This window comes from Cavia porcellus, unplaced genomic scaffold (assembly GCF_034190915.1).
Source record: "Cavia porcellus strain 051 isolate PalLab524CR breed Dunkin Hartley unplaced genomic scaffold, mCavPor4.1 scaffold_9, whole genome shotgun sequence".
Lineage (NCBI taxonomy): Eukaryota > Metazoa > Chordata > Mammalia > Rodentia > Caviidae > Cavia > Cavia porcellus.
In genome coordinates, this window is record NW_026947492.1 from 89,040,710 (window position 1) to 89,053,623 (window position 12,914).

The window sequence follows — 12,914 nt, forward strand, 5'->3', positions numbered from 1 at the left end:
TATATTGCAGTGTATTTTTCTATAGTTTTAAAATTAAATAAATTGCACATATTATTTCCTGTTTGTATCCAACTCATAGAGCTTAATCCATCTATCATTAATTAATCATTACTATGTGTTTGAGGTCAGTTGATTTCTTTACACATATTTTATACATACAATATATACAATATGGTCTATCACAGGTGTGGGTATTTTGATCACAATATACCATGAGTATTTAATTAAAATAAAATTATTATGGTAAAAATTATATTGTAATTAGTCCCCCTCACACACACTTCCTCACTTTGGACATGCTCATCTCACAGTTTTTACCGCTTTCCAAAGTGGGTCTGAAAGTCCCCTCTCCAAAAATATGGGGAATGCTGCTGCCAGGTATTGGGCTAGTAGAATTTTAATGATGTGCTCACATTCACATTATTCACAGAAAATCCAGTAGTGTACAATTTCTAACTTTTCCCCAAAGCCAAAATGATCATGAAAGGTAAAAGTTTTAAATTAATTCAGGACAGTGAGGCAGCAGTGACATCACAACTAAAGATATTCAAGAAGAAAGGTTTCCTTAACTGCTTCAGAGTTAATCGTGTAAATGCATTCAAAGTACAGGAAAGTACTCTAAAAGGGATAAATGGTAATATGTTTTTTACCATAGTAATTTTTTATAAATGTAAGCATTCATCATAATTTTGTCTCTTTCTTTTTTTGTACCAGGAATCACCTCACACTTGCCAGGCAGGCACTGATGCTGCTGAGCTATATCCCCAGCCCTCATCATAATTTTCTGTCACACATTGTATAGCTGTAGTATTTTACTGTCCCGAGAAGGATAACAAACATTACCGTATGGTGGCTCCATTGCTAATAACAGCAAAGATAGTAATTGTTCTTCCAATTTCAAGGGATATGGCGTCCTGTACTATTCATTGGCTATTGATTTTCAATTTTAACATGGAGTTTGCAGAAAATATACCCTGTACAGTACTGTGTTTTGAAACATAGTGGTGCTGCCTTTGTGATCTATTTGGAATGGATACTGTGACTCTGAAAATAGTTTCTTTAGGAATCACCCACCCAGTTGCTGAGAATATTGCTTCCTCTTGGTTTCTAGCTTGTCTTCCATGGAAATTACCTTCACATGCAAGAAAATGCCTTTTTAAAAAGCAGGCTCCTTTTCTGGAGCAGCCTGAAGCCAATGGCTACAGTCAGTGACATACAAAACCCTCTTCTTTCAGCATGAAAAAAATTCAGTAAGTGTTCCCATTAGGATTGGTTGAGCTTTGCTGTAACTCACTATGGATCGGCTTCCACTTGTGCCTGAGTCTAGTGTTCTCACACGTGTAAAGCTGTTCTTCCCAACTGCACTTTCCCATAAAAATTGTGCACAGAACACAAGAGATTGCTTCCAGAGTATTGGCTGTGAGACGTCAGTACAGTTGTAATTTTCATGACTGGCACGTGCATTAAAGAAACATACCTTCTGCATTTGCTTATGGAAAATTCTACAGGCATATTTTATTTCCACTTGGTTCACTTCTATTTTTCTCATCATAATCTAACATTTTCTGAGACGGGTTAAAATATTTCATCTGTCTTACTCACTTTCTTGGTCACTGTGGTAAAATACTGACCACCTGTAAATTAAAGGAGGAAAAGTTTGTTTTGTCTCACATACCAGTCTGTAGTCAGCTGGCTCTGAAGAAGAAATATCATGGAAGAGGAGAAAGAGGAGGAGAAGCTGCTCGTGTTATGGTTGCCAGACAAGCATAGTCAAGGGGGGAACCAGGAAGGGAAACATGCACTTCCGGGTCATAGGAATGCTTCTAACCCAACTCTGTCTCTTGGCAACAAGTCAGCTACACCTCCCCATTATTCCCTCATCCCCGAACACGCCCTGCCTATGATCTCATAAGGCCGTGAAGGACGGTTATTGAAGGGAAAAAGGGGAAAAGAGGAAGTAAAATGAATTAATTTGTGTTATGCACACAGATCAACTCCCATTAGTACAAATTTGCACTATTTGTACTAATAAAATAAAAATTAAAAATTAAAGAGTTAACTGATCCCAGCGGTCAATAATTCCAACACTGGGAAAACATAATAAAATTTAATCCTGTCTTTACACGGCAACGTATTGGACTTACTATGCGTATTTTTAAAAAGTTAGGCTTTTACATTTTATTACATCAGTATTAACACAGGTTAAAAATAAAACAAGACTAAAGAACATAGGGTTAAAACATTTCAACTTTTATTAAAGATTGAACAACTATTGTGTGACCAAAAGAATATGCAATAAATAGAATTAATTTAGGGTAGAAAGAAAAAAATTAGAAGTCATTGTATAAAAGTTAGTTGTCTTCAGTAGAGGGCAAGGGTGGCTCAGGTGAGGGACAGCGGGGTTACATGGTCAAGCAGCCCCACATTCCTCAGCAAGAGCCCATGAGACTCAAAACTGTGAGGTTCAAGGCTTACCTGTTGCTTATTTATCCATCAACCAATGACACAGACCCTTCAGTTTATCTAGGTGGGGTCCCTGCTCAGGTTTACAAAAGGAAAGATTGTACAGGGCCTGAGACTTAGCTCAGCAGTGCAGCACCTGTGTGGCAAGCATAACGTCCTGAGTTTCATTCCTGTAAAAGGGGGGGGGGGGATCAAATAGTTCAGAAGAAACTAAAAAGTATATAGTTTTAAATTCTCTGGCAGATGTTACTGTGAGGTTTTTGAGAAGACTGAACTCTTTCTGCAGTCTGGTGGGTCACAAAAACTAAAAGTTCATAGTTTCACTAATTTTCTTCACATGGATACAGACAACACCCAAGTGTCAAGCCCCTACTTGTTCTTTATATGCACATTTTCTTCAGACCATTAGACATAGTGAAACGAAGCTGAATTAAGCTATTTTGGAGAGACAAAGCTATTTGGAAGAAATTGTTTTGAATTTTAATTTTCTTGTGTTAATAAAGAATTAGAGATAGTCTCCTGATTAGAACTATCAATTTTGAATCATATTGCTTTTACTCAGGGAATATTGGGTCTTTGAAGCTGGAGCAAACTGTGCAAGTGTGGTACCCTTGGGGAGTACCAATTTATAGAGATTCAAGTAACAACATCAACTGTTATGATCAAAGAGAAGCCTCAGTTAAGTCCAGGAAAATCACAATGAGTCAGAAATTCGTAGATTAACAAAAAAAAATAGGAAGTGTTTCCCTAAAGAAAGATTATCAGAAATTTAAAGAGCAGGAGAAAATTACCCTTAGATCTTAAAGAATTAATATGGTAATAATTCTTCTAACATTTAAGGATGCTTTTTATGTGTCATTGAAGAAAACATAAATTCTCTTAAAGGCACTATTCATTCAGAGCTTCATAGTGAGTTTTCAGTATTAGTTTTAACAATGATTTTAAGTGCCAGAATTTTAGATAACAAAACTAGTATTCTTTGATCCAGAAACTAATTTTCTTTTTTAAAAAAAGATCTCATCAGCATTAGAAGGGCTTAACAGGTTATCTTGGACTCCACTGGGCAGTCGAGTACATAATATGCGAGCATAGAATAGATACATAGCTGTAAAGGAGTCAGCAGACAAGAGTTTTGTATGTTCAAGAGGCTCAATTGCTTTGGTTTTCCTGGCCGTCTAACCATGGGTCCTCATAAAGATCAAGGTGGGGTGATGCAAAAACCAGTGAGCTGGGAGCTCAGAGTTGTTTGTTTATCATAAAATTTGAGCAGTCTGCTTTCTCAGGCAAGGAAGAGGGAAGTTTAGCAGCCATGGTAGAGACCAGGCAGGCTTTGGAATCAAACAGATTTGGGATTCAACTCTACACATTTTTCACTTGCAGTAGTGGTCCCTTTCTTCTGCTTTATCTGCATATTTCTTGTCTGCCTACGTAAGTTATTTTATTATTGTTGAACCTTATGATAGCCTACTGCCATCTTAGGGTTCATGGACTTAACTTCTCACCTAGTTTGCCAGCCCATATACTTCTTTCTACAGTGTACATCATTTCTCTAAATTCCACAGAGTGTTCAAAATGCTTTTTCCTATACTTTATCAGCCTTCCTTTGCCTTTGTGTTCTAGTTTTCCCTAGATACTCAATCCATTCTTTTGTTTAGCTACCCTTTTACTGTGTCCTCCTCAGCAGAGTACAGTCTCATGGAGCTTTAATGTGACATTCTTACCAGTTCAACTTACATTAAAAGAGAATCCAGGTTTATCCCAAGGCGGCCTCGATGATACACCCGACCTCTGGTCTTAGCTAAGCATCTGACCGGAATTTTGGTCTTTTCTAAAGCTGTGTTCTGCATGTTGCACTTTGCAGGGGCTGGGTTTGGGAGAACTCTGTGTGCTTCAGCATCTTGCTGAGACCCTTCTATGTGTGAATGAGACGCATGCATGTTTAAGGGAAGCTGCCTACCACAGAAGAAACCCGAGAGACTGCCAAGGATGACCATTTGCTAGGGTCCTGAGCATGTCAACAAGCTCCATGTAAAAGACGAGAGGCAGGACATTCCTTCCCTGAACAAGCTGACTTTGGAGTCAGTCAGGGCTCCCTCTCCTGATCTGAAACAGTGCCTGTGGGGTAGAGGATGTGTAAGCTGACTGGCACAACAGTTGGAGCAGTTAGTGGGAATCAAGAGATATTACAGGGACTCGCACATGAAATTGTGTGTGATATAAAGGCTAAAATCTGCTGCCATTAACCGAGACAATAGTTAAGGATGCTCTCTTTACAGTGTTTTGAGCATTGCTGTATGATATAAATCTAAAGCTACTTTAGTGTTCAAGAAAACTTGTATTTATTTTATAGTAACCCCTTTGGCAGCAATGAGTTAAGAATGAAAAGGTGTCTATAAGGTAGGTATGGGTGTGAATGCTCCAGTTACCAGCTACTTGGGAGGAAGAGAAGGGAGGATTGCAATCCTAAGAGAGAAAGGAACAAATTCCCAAGACTGGAACACACACACACACACACACACACACACACACACACACACACACACAGAAACATCTAAAAAGCAATTTAGTGTCCTACCACTACAGGACAGTGTAAAGCATTTGCATGTGTAAAACCCTAGGTTTGGCCCTAAGTGCCAAACAAAATTAAAGATCTTTATAAAAGTCTGGGCTTTTTTCTCACAAAAGTTGATTATACATGTGTTAGTTGCCAAAAGTCAACAACTTGATGCTGACAGCTGCACGGTCACACCTCCTTGCAAAGCATGACTGTTTGGTTAGATCAAATGGCTATTCCTTACAATTCATTTCACTAATCTTTAATTTCAAAATTGAGTGTGTTGCCACGAGCAGCAAAACTTTGTAAACTGTTTTAATTTTAGCAAGTTTATATTTCTGCCATTAAATACTTGAGAGACCAAATTCACTTACTTCCAATAATACTTCAATTATTTCAAGCAACTCACAGAATCAAACTAAAGCTTTTTGGAGTTGTTTTTGAAAAGGATGAAACATCTAACATTGGTTTGAATTTTACTATAAATTCATTTAAAAAAATTTAACATTTAGGAAACTCACATTATTTTAGTGACAATATGAATAAGCACATTGATGTAATGATTGAAAACTGGGCTCTTTTACACTTTTGGACCAAGAATACATATAGACTTACTTGTATTAATTATATAATTCACATGCATATTAAATGTATTCTAGTTCACACAAAAGCTGTAATAATGTAGAGTTAAAATTCACATATGTGGATAAGTATACTGATATGTACAGAAGGAGAAAGACATAGCAACTTTTGATGAAATGTTGATATCTAATACAAAAATAGTTCTTTAGGGTAGCAAGTTATGCCAGATGTCTATGCCAGTCTTCTGCAGCCAGATCTTTTAAGAACTACAGTAATAACTCAGTTCGTGAATGCTTCTGTTCACAAGCAATTCAGTTTGTGAACAAGCCATTCCGCAAAATTTTGCTTTTGTTCACGAACTCTACATCATAAACATGAACACAATCATGGAATGAATTAAGTTCATAAACCAAGGTATCACTGTATTTTGTTAGTAATTACAAAACTTTGCTCAAAGTTGACATCTCTTTTTCATTTGAGAATTAATTTAAAATTTTAAAAACATTCTAAAATGGAACACAAAAGCAACACAACACCACCAGTTAAAAGGGAAGAAGTGAACAAATTCAACAATGAGAATTTAAATGTTGTGTAAGTATAATTTTAAAAATCTGTAATTGTATTTTGAAATGTCTTAACTTTTAGAACAAGTCTTTTGATGATGCTCTCAATTTCAATCGGATATATTTGTATCCTATGTCACAATGTAATGAAATGGCAAAAACCTACCATGTCACACGATGTACATTTGGTAAAACTTACCAAAAAAATGTAAAATAGAGACAACACACTGGATGATTTTGTCTTGTAAAAGTGTGTGAATAAGAGTACAATGCATAATAGCAGCACAAGAATGCAGTGAAAATATTCAGGTTGAAATATTTATAATTTTCAGTGCAGTAGAACAAATTACTATTGATTTAAAATAACTTGCCCTGAGTGTACCAAGTGTATTTCAAACAGTACAAATTATCTTTTCTATTATAACCAAAGAGTCAAGTAAGAGTATCAGCACTCTCAACTTGATTAATCAAAAGACTGCAGGCAATTTTATGATGACTTTAAAATGAGACTATAGTAAAATATATCTTTCGTAAAAATACCAGCAATATGCTGTTGAAGACACGTATAACCAAGAAACTAATTAAAGTGCTGTATGTGAAAACAGAGTGCTGAATAATTATTAAACTTAACTTACTTCTTCATATTGGGTCAGCATAACAAAGCGTTAGGTGCTATTTATGTATTTACTTTAGCATTCAAATACTTTAAAAAGTATTTACTTTGGAAAATAATTTCAAGCAATTTGAAACTTACTAATCTAATGTTTGACAAACACAATTATTTTTAGAGCATTCTTAAATTCTCAGGAATGTTCTGGTTTGAATGTCATTGTACAGCTTGTGGTCACTTTGCCTGGAAAATATTTAGCTACTTAGGATTCTCTGGGGGAAGAAAAAAGCCAGAAGACCACCATGGTCTCCGTCATACTGCTTTACATTTTTTTTATGATTATTTCTTTCTTTTTAGCCTAATACAAAAATCTTCCTGTGTACACCTCTGCATATTCCTCTGTGTATCATGCAAGGACATTTTACTGACATACGCGCCAGTTGACCCTACCCAGGTTGTATACCATGTCTGTCGCTCAGAACTTCAAGGTCAGTAAGAGCTCCAGCTGCCCAGCCAGCCACAAGTCATTATTCTAATTTCTGTCACCAAAGATTAATTTTTACTGTTCTTTTCAGTACAGTAACTTCAACCATATTCTTCTCAAAATAGTGTCACTATATTCATTCCTGTTCTGTTTATACTTTTGTATTGTGGCACAGTATCTCATTAGATGACTATATTACTGTAAGTTGTTAGACTGTTTTCATTTTAAATCTATTATAATCAAAGCTAGTATGAATATTTTATACAATCCTTTTTTGTAACATCCAAATACTTTGTTTATATATCTAGAATTGGAATGGTTGTGTTCTAAAGTATGTTCATAATTCAATTTACCAAAAAGATTTAGGTAGCTTTCCAAAACATTACAAATACTTTGGTTTCAAAAGGAATATGAAAAAGTTTCAGCTGTCCCATTCTCTCACTGACTTTTTGCCCCATTCGTTATTTTCCCTTTTTTATTTTTAGCCATTTTGACTGCAGGGTGACACTGTGGTTTAACATGCTCTTGTCCAATTATAACATCATGTACTCTTGTCAGGTCCTTATTGCTCATTTAATATCTTCTTTTTGAAATCTCCACTCAAGTCTGCCATGTGGGTATGCTGGTTGTGCTTTTCCAAGTGATCTTTCTGCACAAATACCACACATTTTCAGGATATCAGTCTTAGATGACAGCTAAATCCTGCAACGTCCTTATCTGTTGTGATAAAAGCCTTCTCTTTAACTTCTGTAAGAAAGTAATTTTGAAGTGACTGTACCACTTTTGTCCTCTGTTTGTGTTTTTTATTTATTTATGTATTTTGGTCTATTAATTCAAACTTGTTCAGTTTATCAGGTATTCAATCTATGTCACACAATATTTTCTGGTTCTGGAATCTCAAATGCAAGCAAATTAGAACTTTAGGTTTGTTGTAACTCTGACTTTTGATAATGCTCAATATTTTCACTGGTGCTGAAGTGACAATGACATTTCCTGTCATTTTCCCCGGCCTTCACAGTTTTATCTGTGATCTATCTTAAATTAATTTTTGTATGTCATATGAAATAGGTGTCAAAGTTCATTTCTTTTTCCATTGGACATACAGTAGCTGCAGTGACATTTATTGAAAAGACCTTCTTTTACCCCATTGAATCTCATTAACGTCTTTGTCAAAAGCATTGTTCATCATTAACACCAAAACAGAGACAGTAAATCACTTTGTTAAACAGTCATTATGCAGTTCAGCAAAAAGAAGGCCTGAGAGAATCGCAGGTCACCTTAGGGCTGGGGGCACGTGGACCTCACCATAGCTTCCCCAGCAAGCCTCAGTGATCATCTCCCTGTAATCATTCTTCCTTCCCGCCAGCTACCAGGATCACTCAGCTTCTTCTTTAATTATAGGACTCTTGTGATCAAAAAAAGCTATTTCCAGTTATATCTGATTATGGATTTCTAAATGACCTTGACCTGAAAAATCTCTTGTGCTTGTCTTTGAATGGCCTACCTTTCCAGTTACCATGGAGTCCGCTTAGAAATGTCCTAAGCTGACATCTCGGAGACAGTTCCGTACCTGGATTGACATGGCAGGTGACCTTGGCCAGCCAACATGTCAGTCCTTGTTCTTAACATCCTCATCCATCAAAGGACTGTCGCTGTAAACCCCTTGGGCTCCAGCATCCTAGGATTCAGCGAAGGCACAGATGCTCGGCCTAGATAACTCCTTCTCTTTCTTTATCCATGGCAGTGTCTGATAGGAGGGGAGGGCTCATGTGCTCTTTGTCCGGTGATTCCTTTTATTCCACTACCCAATTCAACTAGCTCCAATTAAAATTTGCAGATTTTAATTAGCTTGTCTGATGGCTTTAAAAAAGGAATCCCGTAAATGTAAATCTTTGGCCTCCTTTTTTGCTACTCGGAGGTTGTCAGCCTCTTTTATTTGAGCTCCTCTCCCTGCTTTGTGCCACCTCTGATTCACATTCCTTTGTCCCTGTCTGTGGATCCTGTCTCCTTCCTCCTGATAGTGAGGACGCCTTGCTTCCACAGGGTCTTACAAGTGCTGCAAACACCTTCAGTTACCTCACAAGCTGTTTCTTCCATGGGAGTTTTAAAGGGCTTCCAGCCCACTGGACTGGCTCAGGCTCAGGTTTCTGAGTCTGCAGTCTGCCACACCTCAGCCTCCCGTGACTACTGTAGCTGACTCCTAAATGGGCCATTCTGAGGAGGATGGGGCACCTCTTACACACAGCTATGTTTCTCTCCCAGCGAATATTCACTGATGTTTGACTTTCCAAATAGTATTGTTCCTTTGTTTTGAGACAGGGTCTTGTCATATAGTTCAGGGAGATCTTCCTGCTTTATCTTCCTGCAAGTACTGACATTACAGGCAGGAACCATCATGCCTCATACGTTTTTATTTTGTACTTTTGTAACTCTAGTAGGAAGCTAAGTTCCATAGAGTGAAGATTATTGATCTTAATGTTATTCAATTAAAAGTAAGAATTCCATTTGACCAGCTCTTCCCCTTCTAGGTGTCTTCCCCAAGGAGTTTAAGACATCATATTAGTGATACATGCATATCTATATTTATTCCAGCACAGCTCATGATCGGAAAAGCTTGGAAACAGTTACATAATCAGCAGATGAATGGATAAACAAAATGTGACATTTATTCATAACGGAATACTGTTCACTGCTTTTTTAAAAGTCATAGTCCCAGCATTTAATATAATACTGGAAACTGATATTTGTTTAAGTGCTTGTTGAACAAATTAATAATTTATAAATTTTAGAATGAATGAATACATTAGAAAAATGTATTTAGCTTTAATATTATTTTACTTAACTCTTATCCTCCTTTAGTGAGGATTTATTATTATAGCATATCTTGAGCATTTCCTATTGAGCCAGCTATTGTTAAGAGTTTTAAAGGACATTACTTTCTCTACTGAAGAAAAAAAATAAGAGAGAGAATAAGTATCTCATTTTTAATTATAAATTGAGATTTAGAAGAGATAACATCGAAACGTCAGAATTAGCCCGTGACACAATTAGACTGGTGACTAAATTAAGCAACAGAAAACCATAGACATAAGAAGAATAAAAAGTAATCCATCACCCTAGAACACATACTATGAAAGTAGTATCATTATTCTGTGTAAATTTTCCTTGCAAGACTTCTTTAGTTTTAGCTAATGATGTCAGGAATTCTTGTTTAAAGAGTTATATCTGAGCTGGAGATATGGTATAGAGGTTCAGCGCCTGCCTGGCAAGCACAAGGTCCTGAGATTGATTCCTGGTACAATATAAAAATAAAAATAAATAGTTATGTCCTACCTAAAACTATAGCAGGTGCCACTGTGGTAATCTGAGAAACATTTGAGTGCATGCTAAAGCCTTGCCTTGCTGTCAGGTCCCAGGAGAGGAATGACCTTCTCCTGCCAGCCCAACACTATTTTAATTGAAGCCAGTAAGCATGATGAGACCATGGGGCATCAAAATTGTTTTTTTATGATTACCAGTAGTAGTGCTAAAAGTTTTTCACAAGCCAGGCATTGGACTAAGCACTTGAGACATAATGCTTTACATAGAGAAAATACGATTTTCTTAATTGTACCTTGTTAGTCCTTTTCTCACATAGTACAGTAAGAGAATTTATCATTTCTGTTCCATGGACTGAATTGTGAGAGAATATTAGGGAAACGGTGTGGTGTCAGAGGCTCTAGACAGAAGGTGTGGAAGGATGAACAGCCTATCTAGGTTTTCCTGAGTGGTGCAGGAAAATTGGACTGAGGCTTTTACATAACTACTCTCCAATCACGTTTCCAGCCTCTGCATCCTTTTCCTCTTAGATCAGCTCTGTTGCTATCTCTGCAACTCCCACGTCCTGTCCTGCAGCCTTTAGTCTCCCAAGCATCTCCTTGACCTCATTCCAAACAGCAGCCAAGCGTATTCCCAGAACATGGATCAGGATTATTACACATGCCCCAAACTTCCCCCAAACTCCCTACTGCCCAGTGAACTACGCACAGACCTCTCTCTACAGCATATGAGAAGGCATCCTTCGAGTCATTTTGTCTTCCTGAGTCACTAAAGCAAAATGCAATGTCCCGAACTTCACACGAATTATCCTTTTTTTTTTTTTGCAGATCCTTCCTTCAGTGTACATTCAACCACCCACAGGCTTCAGTCCCCACTCTGCATTGTTCCAAGTATTAGTGTGTGAGAAACAATCCATAGTATCACATTCTACCTTGTGTGCTCTCTATTCCTATCACTGAGCACACACAGTTACCGCACAGCAGGAATAGACACAGGGCAGATCAATCCACACTGTGTCCACCTGACTTTCCCTTGGCCCACATTACTCCCAGGCAGGAGCTCTTGTTTCTTTGGAAAAAGAACAGCTTGTAAAAAAAATGCAGCCCATATTCTTGGGTTTCTGTGCCCATCGTCTCTGCCTCGAGATAATGTTTCCACGCCACAAAAATTATTCATGAAGACTGATGGAGTGATTGCCAGTACTTTCTCTTCCTGGGAACATTTTCAATCCTGGAATTTTCAGCCCTCATATAAAGATTATATTTTATTCAGGGTGTTTCACCATTTCATCCATTTGCTTCCAGAATGCTGTCATTAGAAGAGAACACTTGACCATCCGATTTCCTTCACCCAAAAGAGATCTTTCATCTTCATCTTTTAGCAGCCTAATGTCTAGTAAGGCATTTCCATGTTATGCTGTCCTCTTTGCTTTATTCACTGCAAGTTGTCATGTCTACACAAAGCTCTGTATAAAACTGTCCATTCAACATTTCACATGCCACATTCTAAAGTAATTATACCCTGCTTTGCTTCTAAAGCGAAGATTACATATCACTTTAAATCCCACTGCTAGCCCAGGGTGGAAGGAAATTTCCATATCGCAGCAAGCCTGCTGCAGACAGCATTCCAAGGAGGACCTGGCCTCCCCGCACACATCTGAACATCCGAGAAGTCACTCCCTGAGGCTCTTTTGAACATACATGCTCATACTCCTCATAGGCAAAAGTTTCAGTAAGGGAAACACAAGCAACTCCGAATGCAGACTTCCCATCTTCTCTTCTTACTCCACAAATCTGCTCAATAACAACAGTGTCATTATAAATGTCATTTATGTTGCATCATTTCACGAGCTACTGTTTTTCATTTTTGGATAAAAAAAGGTAATCTTACTGAACAATGCAGTGCAGACCACCAACTCACCCGGAGGTATCCTTCCACTCTGGTGAGTCTGATCCTCTTCTTTTTACACCCTTTCTGTCGGGCAAGATGAGATCCTTGAGCTCTGCTTTAGTTTTTATTTATATTGTATCTTTTGTGGTGCTGATAATTAAGCCCAGAGCCTTGTAGAGGAGCGGTAAGTGCTCTACCACTGGATTATATTCCCATGCCAGGTGTTCTTTTTAGAGAACTAAAGAAGTGAAGCACACCTTTTAGCTAATAAGATACATCAGAAAGAGATGTCCAAGGATCCACTTGAAATTTGTGCTTCTTCATTTTCTATGGCCCAAGTCTTCTTTGTCACTCAATCTGTGTGTATGTGCATGTGCGTGTATGTGTGCATGTGTGTGTGTGTGTGTGTGATTCTTTACAAGGATTTGAGGCTGGAGATGCAGCCCAGAA

The 12,914-nt window shown here is 37.6% G+C and overlaps 1 long non-coding RNA gene across 1 annotated transcript in view; it reads right to left on the bottom strand.

Annotated features, from left to right (window-relative positions):
- LOC134477595 (uncharacterized) overlaps positions 1 to 1,777 on the bottom strand; it is a 65,467-nt gene extending 63,690 nt beyond the window's left edge. Inside the window, exon 1 of the long non-coding RNA XR_010049605.1 lies at positions 1,676 to 1,777. This is a non-coding gene — a long non-coding RNA (uncharacterized LOC134477595). The remainder of the gene's footprint in view (positions 1 to 1,675) is intronic.
- Between the last annotated feature and the right edge of the window lie 11,137 nt (positions 1,778 to 12,914).